This window comes from Chiloscyllium punctatum, chromosome 7 (genome assembly GCF_047496795.1).
Source record: "Chiloscyllium punctatum isolate Juve2018m chromosome 7, sChiPun1.3, whole genome shotgun sequence".
NCBI lineage: Eukaryota > Metazoa > Chordata > Chondrichthyes > Orectolobiformes > Hemiscylliidae > Chiloscyllium > Chiloscyllium punctatum.
The window spans coordinates 25391747-25406209 of record NC_092745.1 but is presented as its reverse complement, the minus strand read 5'-3'; the positions used below and the strand labels follow the sequence as shown (position 1 = coordinate 25406209).

General features: G+C 45.3%; 1 long non-coding RNA gene across 4 annotated transcripts in view; it reads right to left on the bottom strand.

The window, feature by feature from the left end:
* Nucleotides 1–13940, bottom strand: part of LOC140479545 (uncharacterized) — a 46946-nt gene extending 33006 nt beyond the window's left edge. For 3 of the 4 annotated variants that reach the window (XR_011961069.1, XR_011961067.1, XR_011961068.1), the window contains exons 1-4: nucleotides 13861–13929; nucleotides 11460–11566; nucleotides 6074–6181; nucleotides 2866–2974 (exon numbers count right to left, since the gene is read on the bottom strand). This is a non-coding gene — a long non-coding RNA (uncharacterized lncRNA). Of the gene's footprint in view, nucleotides 1–2865; nucleotides 2975–6073; nucleotides 6182–11459; nucleotides 11567–13860 lie in introns of all 4 variants that reach the window. The other variant, XR_011961070.1, reaches the window with a different exon arrangement.
* Between the last annotated feature and the right edge of the window lie 523 nt (nucleotides 13941–14463).

Genomic DNA, 14463 nt, shown 5'->3' with positions numbered 1-14463 from the left:
AGTCTTTGACTCTCCAGAGAAAATAGCCCCAGCCTATTCAGCCTCTCCCTGTAGCCCAAATCCTCCAATCCTGGCAACGTTTTTGTAAATCTTGTCCAAACCTTTTCAAGTTTCACAACATCCTTCCCAGAACAGAGTAATTCAAACTGAAAACAGAATTCCAGAAGTGGCTTAATCAATGTCCTGTCCAGCCACAATATGACATCCCAGCTTCTGTATTCAATGCATTGACCAATAAAAGAGAGCATTAATGGAGTCCCATTTCCCAGCGGTTCACCCTTATCCCTCTAAAACCTTCCTCTTCATGTACCCAATCAGATGCCTCTTAAATGCTGCAATTGTACTAGCCTCCACCCCTTCCTCTGGCAGTTCACTCCATACTTGCAATGCCCTCAACATGAATAAGATGCCCCTTAGATCCCTTTTAAATCTTTTCCCTCTCACCTTAAGCCTGTACCCTCTAGTTCTGGACCCACCGAACTTGGGAAAAAGTCCCTGACTGCTCACTTTATCCATGCCCTTCATGATTTTATGAGATCACCTCTCAGCCTCCAACTCTCCAGGGAAAATAGTCCCAGCCTATTCAGCCTTACCCAATAAGCTCAAACCGTCCAACCGTGGCAAATTCCTTGCAAATGTTTTCTGAACCCTTTCAAGTTTCTCAAAGTTATTCCGAGAACAGGGAGATTTGAACTGAAAACAGAATTCCAGAAGGGCCTCAATCAGTGCCCTGTCCAGCCACAATATGACGTTACAACAGCTGCATTCAATGCATTGACCAATAACGGGGAGCGTACCAAATGCTGCATTCATTCCCCTGCCTACCTGTGACTCTACTTTCAAGGAACTAGGAACCTGCACTCCATGGTCTCTTTGTTCAGCAATGTTCCCCAGGACTTTACCATTAAGTGTATAAGTCCTGCCCTGATTTGCCTTTCCAAACTACAACAGCTCACATTTATCAAAATTGAACTCCGTCTGCCATTCCTTGCTCCAATGGCTCATCTGATCAAGATCCTGTTGTATTCTGAACTAACCTTCTTTATTCTACACATCCAATTTTGGTGTCCTCTGTAAACCTACTGACCATACCTCATATATTCACATCCAAATCATTTATTTAAGGGCCCAATATCCATCCTTGCAGCACATTGCTGCTCACAGGCTTCCAGTCCGCAAAGCAACCCTCCATCATCCTCTGTGTCCTACCTTCAAGGCAGTTTTGTAATGGCTTGCTCTCCCTGCATTCCATGTTATCTAACCCTGCTAACCAGTCTGCTTTGTGGAACGTTGTTGAATGTTCATATAAACAACATTCACTGCCTGGCTTAATCAATTTTCTTTGTCACTTCAAAACACTCACTGAAGTTAGTGAGACACAATTGTGCATGTACAAAGCCACATTGACTCTCCCTGATCATTCCTTACCTTTCCAAACAGATGGATATCCTGTCCCTCAGAATCCCTTCCAACAACTTGCCTGCCACTGACTTCAGGCTCACTGTTCTCTTGTTCCATGGCCTCTTCTTACCACTTTTTAAAAATAATGGCACTTCACCTGTCGCTATCAATGATACAAATACCTCAGGAGAGGCCCAACAATCACTTCCCTAGATTTCCAGAAAGTTCCAGGATACACCTGATCAGGGTCCAGGGCTTTATCCACCTTGATGCGATTTAAGACATCCAGTACCACCACCTCTGTAACATGGACACTTTTCAAGTTATCACTGTTTATTTCTCCAAACTCTCGAGCTTCCATATACTTCACCAATAAAAATGAAGTGAAATATTTGCATATCTTTTGCACCCTCTGTGGTTCCATAGACAGCCTTGTTGACCTTTAAGGGGTCCTATTCTCTGGTCCAGTTAATCTTTTGTCTGTGATATATTTAATCTCTTTGGATCCTACTCCAGGACATCCCAGAAAGGCTGACTTCAAGGACCGGAAATTTCCTCTGACTTGATCAACAATGCCCTCCAACACATACCCTCCACTTCCCGCACCTCCGCCTTTACCCCACCCCTCCAGCCACAATAAAGAATATAACCCTGCGGTCTTCACCTTCCACCCCACTAATCTCCAGATACAGCGCATTAACCTCTGTTATTTCTGCTACCTAAAGTCAGACCCCACCACCAGAGACATATTTCCCTCTCCAACCCCTGTCTGCGTTCCACAGAGACCATTCCCGCCACGCCTTCCTTGTTCGGTCCACACCCTCCCCACCCTTGACCCTCCCTTGCTGCCATGGGAAATGTAAAACGTGCGGCCACACCTCCCTCTGACCTCTGTCCAAGACCCCAAAAGGATCTTTTTACATCAGGCAGAGATTTGCCTGCACATCCCAAAACCTCATACTGCATCTAGACACTATGGGAAATTTAACATGGTTCATCCAACTAACCTACACATCTTTGGACTGTGGGAGCAAACTGGACCACCCGAAGGAAACCCTTACAGACACTGGGGAGAATGTACCAACTCCAACACTGACAGTCGCCAGAGACTGGAAACAAACCCAGGTCCCTGGTGCTGAGGAAGCAGCGCTAACCACTGAGCCACAATACTGTGGGATCTTTGGTGCTGATGTGCTGCCCCACTGATACCTCGGTCACTCACCCTGCCTCATTTCCTAAGAGGCAGCGATGATGGAGTTAAATTATCACTAGACAGTTAATCCAGAGACCCAGATAACGTTCTGGGGACCCGGGTTTGAATCCCATCACGGCAGATTTTGGAACGTGAATTCAATAAATATCTGGAAAAAATAATCTAGTGACGACAAGGAATCCATTGTCAATTGTTGGAAAAACTAATGTGGTTCACTCACGACCTTTAGGGAAGGAAAATTCCATCCTTACCTGGTCTGGTCTGCATGGGACTCCAGACCTATAGCAACGTGGTTGACTCTTAACTGCCCTTTGGGTAAACGCAGCAATAAATGCTGGCCGAGCCAGTGACAGCCTCATTCTATGAATGAGTAAAGAAAACAGGTCAGGTTTTGTTCCTTCTCTAGTAGGTACATTTTACAAACTGAATCTGAAATGTTCTCGTACACACTGAACAAATACATTTCCATCCAAGCCCTTAACACTAAAGCACTCCGAGGCCATGTTGGTAAAGTTAAAACCACTTGCATCCATATTATTCTTCCATATAACTGAGGTCTCCTGGTAAAATTGTGTCTCAATTCCCCGCTGACTATTGGGAGAGAGTCTATAATACAATCCCAGTAAGATGGTCATCCCTTTCTTATTTCTCAGTACCACCCAAATAACTTGCCTGGAGGTACTCCCAGGAATATCCTCCCGAAGCCCAGCCATAATGTTATCTCTAATCAAAAACACATCACTCCCTGCTCTGTTGGCCCCTTTCTATCCTTGCTATAGCATCTATACCCTGGAACATTAAGCTGTTAGTCCTGTCCATCCCTGAGTGATGCCTCTGTAATTGCTGTAATATCCCAGTGCCATGTTCAAAACCATACCCTGAGCCCACCTGCCTGACCTGTCAGGTCTCTTGCAATGAAATAAATGCAGTGTAACTGGTCCGTCGCACCTCATTCTGTGACTTGCTCTTGCCTGCCTTGACAGTCTGACCTGTGAACAGTACCAGCCTCAGACTCACCTCTTTTCTCACTATCTCTTTAGGATTACCCTGAATCCCTCACTGGTTTAATGCCTCCTGAGTGGCACTAGCAAATCTCCCTGCTCGTCAGGACCCCATGCTTTCCCCTTCCTATGTCATTGGTACCAATGTACAATGACCTCCCACTGGTTATTTTCCCTTTTGAGAATATTCTGCTCCCTCTGAGAGACATCCTTGACACTGGCACCAGGGCAGAACCACCCCATTCTGATCTCTCACTGTCAGCTGCAGAAATGGCAGACTGTGCCCCTGACTAGAGAGTCCCCTATCACCATCGATCCTGTGGAACTGGATATACCTCACATTATGTTCGAAGCCAGTCTCAGTACCAGTAACTTGGCTGTCAGTGCTACTTTCCCCTGAAAGTCTATTACCACCTACATTTTCCAAAACAGTATACTTGTCTGAGATGGGGATAGCCAGAGGAGACTCCTGCAGTACCGACCTACCCCTCCTGGCGGTAACCCATCTACCTGACTGTATCTGCAGTATCCTGCATTCCTGACACTGCCACCTATCACACCCCCCCGGCTCCTGTCAATTCCTCACTGCCTTTAATCACTCCTCCACCAATCCATGCGTTCCAATAGGATTTGCAATCACACTTGCTGCAGACATAATCATCAGGGACATTGAAACTCTCCCTAATCTCCCACATCCGACAGGAACAGCACGCCACTCTACAACAGGCCATCTCTCCGCCTTAACAATCTACAGGCCAAGACAAAGACAAAGACACAGTCTTACTGCTCGGAAAATACTGCCCGAGAATAACTTAATGCTTATGTTTTATATCTTAAACATTTAATCAAGAGATCCTAAGACATTAAAAAGAAATCCTCACCTTACTCACGATTGTAGATTTAATAAAATAAAACTGACTAAGATTGATATTTGAAGAGAATGAACCTCACTGAGCTGATCCCCGGCTCTGAGTACTTCCAAGGGTGAGGTCTCTCTGAGGGCAGCTGTGAAATGTCACTGTTTCTCATCTCTGCCCACTCCATTTCCAGAGAGGTTTTTAACTTCACAGCCAGTCAGCTCAGAGAGGTCACTGCTTGGTTTTATTCACTGGGGGTTGCCTTTGCTGCCCAGACCAGTATTTATTGGCCACCTTTACTTGTCTTGGAGAAAGTGGTGGTTAACCACCTCCCTGAAATGCTGCAGTCCATGTACACCACAGTGATCTTTGGACAACAATCCCCCTCTGGCCCCACAACCCTCCCTGTCTCTGTAATCCCCCTCCGGCTTCAGAAATTACATGTCTGTGGCATAAGATTTTTATTTAGATTCATTTTTGTTTAATAAACTGGCCCAAAAAAGTGAAATATTTTGCCCCCAAACAAATTTCTGTTGATTGACCTTTTGGAGAGGCTGACACATGGACGTTGCAGTATTTTATCTCACATTGTACACGGAGAATGATGGAACTTTCTTTTAAACATTGCTAAAAAGGGAGGCAATGGCTTAATGGTATTCCTGCCAGATGAGTGATATGTACAGTGTTCCGAGGATTAGGGTTAGAATCCCAACATGGCTGATGGCAGCATCGGAATTCAATACAATCTAGAATGGAAAGGCGGATGATGACCATGAAACTATTATTGATTGTTAGAAACCCATCTGGTTCACTAATGTCCTGTAGGGAAGGAAACGGTCATCCTCACCTGGTCTGACCTACATGTGACTCCAGACCCACAGCAATGTGGTTAACTCTCAACTGCCCTCAGGAAAAATACTTTAAAAACTGTTAACAAATACTCCGCAGGTATCACTTAAAAACTGGCTGTTCCCATTGTGACTGTGAATTTCTGAACGGGCTGAACTAAAACGGAGTTTCAGCTTCACCTTCTCCCTGTCTCACCTCACTCTGTTTGCACCCAACTCCAGAACACTCTCATTGAGCCAAGCAGCCCTCACAGTGCAGCCCTGTCATTTTAATTGTCTGCTCATACCTACACTGCCCTCAGCCTCCTGTACTGTTCCAATGTATCTCAATGGGAGCTCAGGGACAGCACCTCATCTTTCAATTCAGCCCTTTGTAACCCCAGAGACAACATGGACCTCAGCAGTTTCTGGATGAACAGACAGTTGTCAGAATCTGGAATATTCCACCTGAAAAGGTATTGGAGTTTGAGTTCACAAAGAATTTTTAATGGGAAGTTTGCAGGTAACTGAAAATATGAAGTTTACCGGTTAACATCATGAAGTGGGTGATTGTAAGTACTCTCAGATTTAGACCCAAACAGACGAGGTGTAATCTGGATAAATCTGTGCTCCCTCTCAGGCCAATATCTCCTTCCTCAGCTGCAGGGCCCAGATCAGAGCACATACCCAAAGAGTGACCCAACCATGAATTTGTACATGTTTCTGCTTAACAAAAATATTGGAGATATTTTCCCACAAACAGAACAGACAAACCTTTCTCCTTCCACAGTTAAATGCCAATGATATTCAGATCCTGATGACTCCATTGACTGTAACAACTTGCTTTTGAGATCCCAGCCTCAATTATTCTGATTTTATATCCTATGAAATGAATTCACAAAACAAAACTCAGTCAGTACAGGAAGAATATAAAGACATACTTTTCTCTTGGTATGTGCTTGATGTGTAAATGCCTGTCTTCAAGTTGCATGCCCCCCCCATCCTCGGAAGGGGACATGCACATGTGCCTCACTGTACCTTACCCCCAATAAAAATGGCGGCCATATCCCAGGGCCTATCACTGCCTAAGGGCCGCAGCTGTTTTCCCATCTGCTGCAAACGGGGGACTACGAGTTTCTAATTCAGACTTACGAACCGCACACAGTGTAATTAAAACTTCCCAGTCTAAAGTGACTCATTATCTCCCTGTCTCCGAGGCCACTCTCCCCTTCCCTGTTTGTGTCTCCCACATTCACCAACGGCTGAGTCACGTGGCACTGCATCAGCAGAGTTACTGGTGACGTGTCATCCCATTGGCCACACCCCTCATTCACTCCCATTGTTTGGATGACCAGCTGGTTCCACTTGGTCCATCAGTCCCACCACCTTTTCCTATTGGTCGGAAGCTGCCATCAATCAGCTGGACCCCATTGTGAGGTCAGTGGTGGGATCCTCCCCCTGTCTGAATCAAACCCAGGTGTATGGATGATGTCAATCAGGACCAACAAGCAGAAGGTGCTGGGAAATCTCAGCAGGTCTGGCAGCATCTGGGAACAGGAATCTGTCCAGTGGCCCTTCCTCAGATCCGATGGGAGCTGGGAAAATTAGAATTCTGACGCTGTGGAAACTGGACATTCGGCCCAAAAGGTTCACAGCATCCCTCCGAAGGGTCTCCCACCCAGACCCATTCCCCTACTCTATTACTCTACATTTCTCCTGACTAATGCACCTAACCTACACATTCCTGAACATTATGGGAAATTTAGCTGGGCCAATTCAACTAACCTGCAGATCTTTGTACTGCAGGAGATAGGGGTTAAAGAGTAAATAATAGGCAGGGACAGAACCCAAAGAGAGACTGGAACATTTGGAAAGACAAAGGAGTGGATTACGATCTGGCTGGGGGGGTGCATAGCTGTTAATGGAGGGGACAGGATCCTGTGTCTGGCAGCATCTCAGTGGAGGTGGCGGAAATGGCGACTGATGATCTATGTTCTGCTGCAAAAACAGACCCTGAGCTTCCAGCTGCCTGTCACTTTAACACACGAGCCTGTTCCCTGGCCAACATCTCTGTCTCACGCTTACTGCAGTGTTCCAGTAAAGCCTGAACATACCAAATTGCCCAGTTTTTCAAGGACTGCAATTTCCCCTCCCACGTAGTCAATACCATCGAATGTGTCTCTTCCACTTCCCGCACCTCTGTCTTTGAAACCCACACCTCCAACTGCAAGGATAGAACCCTCCCCAAGTCCTTACCTTCCACCCAGATACAACACATCATCCTCTGCCATTTCCACCAGCTACAATCATACCCCACCACCAGATTCTTAAGGGGTTTGACAGGATAAATAGTGAGAGGATGTTTCCCATCATGGGGGAGTCCGAAACCAGATTCTGTGTCAGTCACGGAATCAAGGGTTCCGTTTCAGATTCATCAAGTTTAAGGCGACACCGACGCGGGTAAGGGGTTTCAGTAGCAATGGAGCTGGGGTGAGGAGGAGACAAACAACGTTTAAGAGATTGGAATTCCTGGTGTTTGGGATTGTGTAGATGTCTGATCAGAAGGTCAGCTTGGGGTCAGATATGACAGCAATATTGTGAAGAGTGTAGTTCTGCCTCAGACAGTTCCCAGTGAGAGGGAGGGGCTCAGCAGTAAGGGAAAGGAATTTGTAAGGCAATGGGTTTAACCATTACAATGTTTCATTGGAGGAAACTGCAGCTAATCGAGTAGTGGGAGTGTGGTAAGCAGTTTGATAACTGAGTAACGTTGGAGTAATGGAAAGGGATGATGGGGAGGAAGAGTTGGGCATCGTCAGTGTACATGTGAAACCCAACATGGTGCTTTTGCACAATGTCACCTCCTGGCATTGTACGTGAGATACAGGAGGGACCAAGGACACCAAATGCAAGAAATTCAGAAAGGAAAGGGAGAGTGGAGATGGAGTAGGATTTTGGGAGAGAAGGACATAACCAGAAAAGACAGAACAAGGAACAATATCTGTGAATCGGTGAGGTGGACTGATGAGGAGGAGGAGGAAAGAGAGTTGGAAAGTCTGTAGTTTAGTGAGATTAGGGTAAAGGGTCAAGGTGAGCTCTGATAAGGCTTGACATGAGACTGGAGAAGGATGTCAGTTTAGGACAAAAACCAGGAACACTACGGGAGGCAGTTTGGCTCCATGGGCTAGTGGGAGGGAGGGAAGCAGCAGATCGGATTATCTCAGTCTTAGTGACAGAGAAACTCCATGTGCTCCAAACTCTTATTGTTGGAGAGAGGGATGGAGGAGACAGGATGATGGACAGTGTTTCACAAAGAAACAAAACCTGGGTAAGTGATATTTAAAGTGAGTGAACAAACATAATGTATTTAACGTTTATCCAAAATATTACAACAAATGACTGAAGTCCTGGTTCAAATCCCATCTTGGCAGATGGTGGAGTCTGAATTCAAGAAAAAAATAACTGGAATTAGGAATCTCCTGATCTCCATGGAACCGTTATCAATGGCGAAAAAAATCCTGCCAACCTGACAGTGGCCCAGCCAGCTACTCACTGTATTAGTCACTGCAAAGTCTCAACACAGGAATGAAACTGGATGGACCAGTTGGCTACTAACACGGCACCAGAAAATACAACCACAGAATCAGCCCTCTCGATGGTGCAACGTCCTCCTCACTAACATCTGGATTTTGGTGCCAAAATGTGCAGAGCTGTCTCACAGACCAATCAAGGAACAGCCTGACATACTCATACACATGAAATCAACCCTTACAGACAATGACCAGACACCACCATCACCATTCCAAGATATTGAGATTGTGGTGATGGAAAAGCACAACAGGTCAGGCAGCATCCGAGGAGCAGGAGAATCGACGTTTCGATCCTAAGCCCTTCATCAGCCTGATCTGCTGTTCATTTCCAGCACCACACTCTCGACTCTGATCTCCAGCATCTGCAGTCTTCACTTTCTCCTGAAATCTCTGGATATGTCCTGTCCCACCGGCAGGACAGACCAGGCAGAGGTGGTGGCACAGTGGTGTACAGACAGGGAGGATTTGCCCTGGGAGTACTCGGCATAGACTCCGGACACCAGTAAGTCTCACGGCTCCTGCTGATAACCACGTACCGTCCTCCCTCGGCTGATGAATCAGTTCTCCTTCATGTTGAACAACATTTGGAGGAAGCACTGAGGAAGTAAAATGGCGTCAAACGTACTCTGGGTACAGGATTTCTATATCCACAATCGAGACGAGCTCTGCAACAGAATTACTGACTGAGCTGGTCAGGTCCTAAAGGATATAACTGCTCAACAGAGTCTGCAGCGGGTGGTGAGGGAACCAACAAGAGGAAAAAACATACTTGATCTCATTGTTATGAATTGACCAGCTGCAGATACATCTGGCCATGACAGTATCAGTACGAGCGACCATCACACAATCCTTTTGGAGACGCAAGTCTTGCCTTAAAGTTGAGAAAAACCTCCATCGTGTTGAGTGACACTATCACCGCTCTAAATGGGATAGACTTCGAAGAGATGTAGGATCTCAAACTGGACATCTCTGAGGCACTGTGGGACATCAACAGCAGCAGAACTGTACTCCAGCACAATCTATAATCTCATGGGTTTGTAAATCCCACTCTCAACCATCACAATGTACAGTAAAGGAGGGCATGCCAAGAGCAGCACCAGGCATACCTAAAAATGAAGTGCCAACCTGGTGAATCTACCAAACAGAACTACCTGCATATCCAACAGCATCAGCAGCAAGCAACAGAGCTAAGTGATCCTCCATCCAGTGGAACAGATCGGAGCTCTGCAGTTCTGCCACACCCAGTTGTGAATGGTGATGGACAATTAAACAACTCACTGGAGGAAGTATCACAGATATCCCCACCCTTACTGATGGAGGGGCCTCACACACCCATGCACCAGATAAGATGACAGCATTTGCAGCAATCTGCAGCCAGAAGTGCAATGTGGGATGATCCATCTCAGCCTTCTCCAGTGGTTTCCAACATCACAGATGTGAGTTTTAAAGCAGTTCGATTCAGTTTGAATAACACCAAGAAATAGTTAAGTAGTGCAAAGGCTACGGGCCCTGCCAATATTCTGGCAATAATACTGATGGCTTGTGCTCCAGAACTTGCCACCCACCAAGCCAAGTACCCCTCCAGCACTGACATCGACCAACAATGTAGAACAGGCATGTTCAACACAAAAACAAAGGGCAATCCAACCCAGACAATTTCTTTCTATCAGTCCACACTCGATCAGCAGTAAAGTGATGGAAGTAGTCATCAACAGGGCTATCAACCAGCAGCTAAGCGACACTCATTTTAGGTTCCACCACGGCCACTCAGCTCCCAATTGTGATACTGCCCTGATTCACAACCTGACAACCAGCTGAATCCCAGAGGTGAGGAGAGTGTGATAGCTCAGTCTCAGTCCAAGACCACTTTTTCTAGCTGATTCCACCCTCATCTCAGCTCATATACTCTCATCTACCTTGTGTTATCTCCAGACTTCATTATCCAAACACACTCCTGGCCAGCCTCCCACATTCATCCTCCCTGTAATCTCAAGAAAAACTAAATCTCTGCTGCCCAAGTACTCCCTTGAACCAAAAATTGTTGATCAATCAAAAGGCTCCTATTCATAATCAATAACATAGAGCTACCGCGATGTACAGCATGGAAACAGACCCTTCAATCCATCCTGTCCATGCCAACCAGATATCCCAATCTAGTCTCACCTGCCAGCACCCGGCCCACATCCTTCAATTTAAAATTCTCACCCTTGATTTAATTCCTAGCTCGCTGCATCACACACCTTTTGAGACCTCGACAACCCATTCTGTTCAAGACTCCCAACGATTTGTTAAATCATTATTTCACCTGTGTGGCTGTTTCTACAGTTGCTAAAGCAACAAGGTCTGAAATTCGCAGTCAAAACCTCACAGATCTGCTTTCCTCCTGTCAGACTTTCCTCAAAACCTGCTTATTTGGCAATGCTTTTGGTCACCTGACCTAATATCATCCTTCTCTGGCCTCATGTCTAAAGTTCCCAATAATATTTTTGTGAAATTATAAGCATGTTCTTGATTTGGACATTATCTTCAAATCATCGCTGTTGCTGTAATGAATACTCTGTAATGTCTCTTACCCAACCACATTGTGGGAGCACCTTCACCACACAAACTGCAGCTGTACAAGAAAGTCAAACATCACCCTCTCCACAGGCAACAGGGCTTTGGCATTAATCACTGGTATCTGTGGAAGGAGAAACACAGTTGATGTTTCAGGGAGTGCAAAATGGATTACAGGGAATGAAAATAGTGCGGAATTTGATCGTCAGAAACGGAAGGAAAATACACTTGTTTATTGGAAAAAAGAATTCTTGACTGTCAAAGATTTTCTAGAAAAAAATAATCTGATAATAGAGCAGCACATGGTCAGGGGCTGGGCAGCAGTGAAAAATTAACTTACAAGAATCTCTTAAAGCAATAGTAAAATACTAAACAGACCAAAAATACACCTACTGTTCAAGACTGAGGAAGCTAGATTTTGACAAAGTGGCCATGAGGGAGCCCAGAGGTGAATCAGAGCAATATTCGCTGTTATGATCCCACAGTCATAGAGATGTATAGCACCGACACAGATCCTTCTGTCTAACTCATCCATGCCAACCAGATATCCGAACCTAATCTACTCCCATTTGCAACTACTTAGCCCATAGCCCTGTAAACGCTTCCTAATCATATCATGTATCTATTAAGAGGCCTTTAACATGTTTTAATTGTACCAGCCTCCACCACTTCCTCTGGCAGCTCATTCCACCCACTGCATTAAAGAGTTGGCCTTTAGGCCCCTTTGAAATTTTTCCCCATTCACCCTAAAGCAATGCCTCTACTTCTGGACACCACTACCCCAGGAAAAACACCTTGTTCATTTACCCTATCCATGCCCCTCATGATTGTATAAACCTCCATAACATTACTGCTCAGCCTATGGTAGTCCAGGAAAAAACAGCCCCAGTCTTTTATGCCTCACCCTGTAGCTCAAATCCTCCAAACCTCGCAACATCCTTGTAAATCTTTTTTGAAACCTTTCAACTTTAACAGCACCCTTCTGATAGGAGGCAGGCCAGAATTGCACACAATATTCCAAAAGTGGCCTAACCAATGTCCTGTACAGCAACATGACCTCCCACATCGTATATTCGATGCCGTAACCAATAAAGAAAAATATACTGAATACCTTCTTCACTATCCGATCTACCTGCAACTTGACTGGCAAGGAACTATTGTTAGAAGTGAGGAAAAGTGTTGTTTTTGCAGATATAGAAAAAGCATACAGAAAAAGGGGTACAGCAAGAGAACTATTAACTCTAAGTATTTAGGGAAGAGAATCTAGAATTATGGTTAATTAAATACTAATTTTAGTCTGTAATTATTATAAGTTTCAAATAAGTTCAATGTTTCAAATAAAGTTCAAATAAGTTTTGTTTAAAACTTGTGTTTTCAGCAAAACGCTGAGATAACCAAAATGCTTAAGCTATACAAGTCAATGAAATATGCAGGGATGGAATGTACCAGCAGAGTTGAACCAGATCATGATGTACCTATGGATAATGGTCAATGGACAAGTGAGAAGGAACATCAAGATATAGGTTTAGCCTTGTGTCAGCACTTACAGAGGGGAAAGTTGCCAACTTGGAGAGAAGGGGGCAATAAGGGTGGAGCATAGCTGGGCATTAATAGAAACCAATAAGAAAGATTGGGTAGTATAGGAGCCAGTCAAAGTCAGGAGAGCTGACCTCACGCAACTCAAAGGTACAACTGGTGCAGTAATTTGAATTTTTCCTCACTTCAATTGTTCTGTACAATTAGAGTCCGATTCTTGCAAGATCGTAGAATAAATTGTCTCGTTTCCAGTTTTGGTGGTCTCATCTAAACTTTATTGATTTTATTTTTAACACTATGAACCTGCAGTCTAAGGTCTCTTTGTTCTGCAAGACTCTCCAGGGTCTTGCCATTCAGTGTATAAGTCCTGCTCTGATTTGCTTTTCCAAAATGCAGCACCTCACATTTATCTAAATTAAACCCCATCTGACTAATATCTCATTGCACTCTGAGGTAACCTTCTTCCCTGTCCACAATACCTCCAATTTTGTATGACCTGCAAACTTATTTACTATACCTTCTATGTTGACAGCCAAATCATTTAAATGAATGATGAAACAAATCCAGGAATAAACACCCATCTCTCTAGGTTTGAATATGCTCTGTGTAAATCCTGCCCTATGACTTTTACCAGAGAAACGCTGCACCTTGCCCCCTACAAAGATGGCGGCTCCGCTCGTGTCCAGTGAATCGTTGCCCCGAATAAAGATGGCGGCGATCACTCAGCCCTGGAGCTGCTCTGAGGCAATTCCCCGTTTACTGCAAACGCGGGACTGGGACGTTCAAATTTGTGTTTTCCGTCGTGCACAACTTGTTTATAAAACCTCTCCTCTCATAGGAACACAGATTTTCTCCCGTTTCCCTGTTTATTTCTTTCCTTACCGTATCCTTTCGTTCCATAACTTCCCGAGCTTTCGTTACATCTACTCTGCGCCACGCGCAAGGGTGATCACGTGGTTTAGTCTGGTTCCGCCCATCATTCACTTTGATTGGTTGGAGGACCAACCGCCCCGCCAGGTCCTCCAGCTCCGCCCACCGTCCTTCCAATGGTCCGGTGCTGACATCAATCACCCGGGGTCCCTTTGTTGGCTAGAGCATGCGCAGTGCATCCTGCTTTAGCTGATATGTTGGGTAATGTGATGGGAGAGTTTCCTGAAGGGAAGAATTGGAGAAAGTTTGGACTGCAGATGCTGGAGATCAGAGCTGAAAAATGTGTTACTGGAAAAGCGCAGCAGGTCAGGCAGCATCCAAGGAGCAGGAGAATCGACGTTTCGGGCATTTGCCCTCCCCCCACCTTATATCAGTCCCAACTTTGTGGATTTCTCCAGCTTCCTCATTTCCCCTCCACCCACCTTATCTCAGTCCCAACCCTCAGACTCAGCACCGCCTTCTTGACCTGCAATCTTCTTGCCGACCTCTCCGCGCCCACCCCCTCTCTGGCCTATCACACTCACCTTGACCTCCTTCCACCTATCGCACTCCCAA